Source organism: Penaeus vannamei, chromosome 43, assembly GCF_042767895.1.
Source record: "Penaeus vannamei isolate JL-2024 chromosome 43, ASM4276789v1, whole genome shotgun sequence".
Classification (NCBI taxonomy): domain Eukaryota; kingdom Metazoa; phylum Arthropoda; class Malacostraca; order Decapoda; family Penaeidae; genus Penaeus; species Penaeus vannamei.
In genome coordinates, this window is record NC_091591.1 from 1275454 (window position 1) to 1277953 (window position 2500).

Sequence of the window (2500 nt, forward strand, 5' to 3'; positions counted from 1 at the left end):
GTTCGGCGTTTAAGTCGGTTCACTCGTCGTTCGCTAGTGCAACACCGTATTAAATCATCCGTGGCCGACTTCCCCATGTTTTTACTTTTTCCACTTTCTTTGTCATGTGAAATACTATGTTTTGGTTAGATTTTCTTTTCCCACATTCTTTTGCTTTTTAAAACGCGGGGTATGAACGAAATACCCCCCCCCCCAAACCCCATCCTCATGGGATCCCTAAACTTGTTGGTGGGAGTCGGAACTCCTCTGGGGGGGTGCAGCCCCTATCATAAACATTTAATATATATATATATATATATATATATATATATATATATATATATATATATATATATATAAAAAAAAACAACACACACACACACACATATGCAGATACATAATTGCAACAATACCAAAAAAAAAAAAAAAAAAACTCTCCACCATGCAATCCGGTAACATTGAGCTATGACTGCATCCTTATATTAAGTTAGGTCAACAGTCAATAGGGATATCTTCAGACTCTATAATTAGTGGAAACGGGATTTCACAGATCTTTTCATGGACTACTTGATTGAAATACACAATATGATTGGTTGTTATCTATACATCTAATAATTTCCATATTTTTAAATTTTTTATATAGATTTAAATCTATTTGAAACCTTAATTAGAATTTAAATTTTTAAAATGTCTACTGAACAGTGATATTTTAATGGTTTGTTTTAAATCTGTTTCACATAGCCATCCAACTGTGCTGACTCCCACAACCGCGCGGCAACTTCCCCAGGTTGGGTCCCAGTCCATCACCCCCCATCCTCGCACCCACCATCAGCTGCCCCCAATGACTAATGCCGAGACCTAATTGGATGAAATGGACAGCCCCCGGCTCCCCTTGGACCGCAGGCCCCCCGCTCCTGGGTGCTGACACAGCTCAGCCTTAAACTCCGGGTCAAGTTCAGCACTCATGATCTTCCACCTGAGCGACACGCCAGCAGCCACTAGGACTCCCAGGTTTGCCGTTGGGGAGCCCCCCCAGCCTCCCGTCGACCTCCAGCACACGGCCACCTGTGGGTATTCACACCCACACACAAAAGCCCTTAAAGGACGATTGACACCATTCTATGGCAGATGCAAATCCATTATACAACATTGCAACTATTAGCATGAATCTATTGCGGTTTTCCATCACAGATATAAGTAAATATAAGTAAAAGTGCTTCACAATATAAGTAAAGTGTTGATAATTGTCTGTGAAGTGCCCATCCAGAGATTAAGCCCCTACTACTGTAATATAGTAATTTTGGGTATCTTTGGGTTTCCCTCTCACTGTGTAACCAAATATGTGGTTTTTATTAAAACCCCTTGTTGCGGCAAATTTGGGCACTATATGGGGACGGGGTAAATACGTCCGGCGCCCGCGATTAGAAATTTTTAACGCTCAGCCTGCCGGGAATATGGGGTGGGTTTTTTCCCTCAGCGGGGTTAGGGGGGCACCCCATGGGGGGGCAGCCCTGCAATGGAAAGTTTTAAAGAATAACCATGGTTATTTTCACTGTGGGTTATATTATTAGGTTATTTAATCTTTATTTTCTAGAACCTTCCCTGCCCCCCCTTGCAATCGGGGGAAGTTTCCCCTTTAAAGGGGTTTCCCCAATAAAACCCACATATTTGGGAAAGTGGACAGTGAGAGGGAACCAACGATACCCAAAAACGTCAATATCGGTGGGGCAAGGAATATGAAAATTACCAATTCCATAGAACCACTGTCACTTCTAAACCAATAACTTTTCTCCCAGACCCTACTTGACTGCCCTTTTCCCCACTAAACACCCGACCCCACCAATTTCCAAGGACTTTTTTTCTAACACAGCAACTGGCATGACCCATTTCTTCAAAATATATTATTCTTTTCCTTAAAGTTTCTTTATTATCTGTGAGCACCTCACCAAGTTACAATGTCACTTATTTGGACCTGCACAGACTCTATTTTATGTTAGGTGGTTGAGATTTAGCATTTGATCATTTCTAAATGACATCAAACAACGTCTACAAATAACTTACCAAACCCTAAGAAATTCCTTCTGACAAATTTCGATTTTAACAGCTGAAAACCCCATTATTAAGCCTCCATTTTTTTCCTTTTCACATTTATATTTCAATCACTTCATTCCCCCCCTTAACCGGCGTGTTTTCAAGATAATTTTGTTCTTCTTCATTGAGGGTAATATCAGTAAAAACTCGAAATGAGACGAGATAAAGGGGAACTTTTTGTAAACAAAAACTGGGTCCGACCGGTCACGTGACTAGGATCATCAGTGGTCACTTTTTCCCTTCGCAAAAAGATTTTCTCCTTTACTAGGTAATTTTGGGGAGAAAATTTTATGTAAGAAAATCAGTAGGGGAACGAACGTATATTCTTGATATGGGCGAGGGTTTTTAGGATACTAAATTTTTTAAGTGGCTTGTCGGTACTTCATCTTTAGACTTGTTTTTTACAAATTTTTCGTTTACCTATGTAGTA

General features: G+C 40.4%; 2 protein-coding genes across 4 annotated transcripts in view; both read right to left on the minus strand.

Annotated features, from left to right (window-relative positions):
• The window catches only part of LOC113816186 (uncharacterized), a gene marked incomplete at its 3' end in the record, with an annotated part of 21500 nt that extends 19216 nt beyond the window's left edge, over positions 1–2284 (minus strand). The window contains 1 exon segment of the mRNA XM_070118794.1: positions 2041–2284.
• LOC113810921 (uncharacterized) overlaps positions 1–2500 on the minus strand; it is a 65655-nt gene that overhangs the window by 39459 nt on the left and 23696 nt on the right. The window lies entirely within an intron of this gene.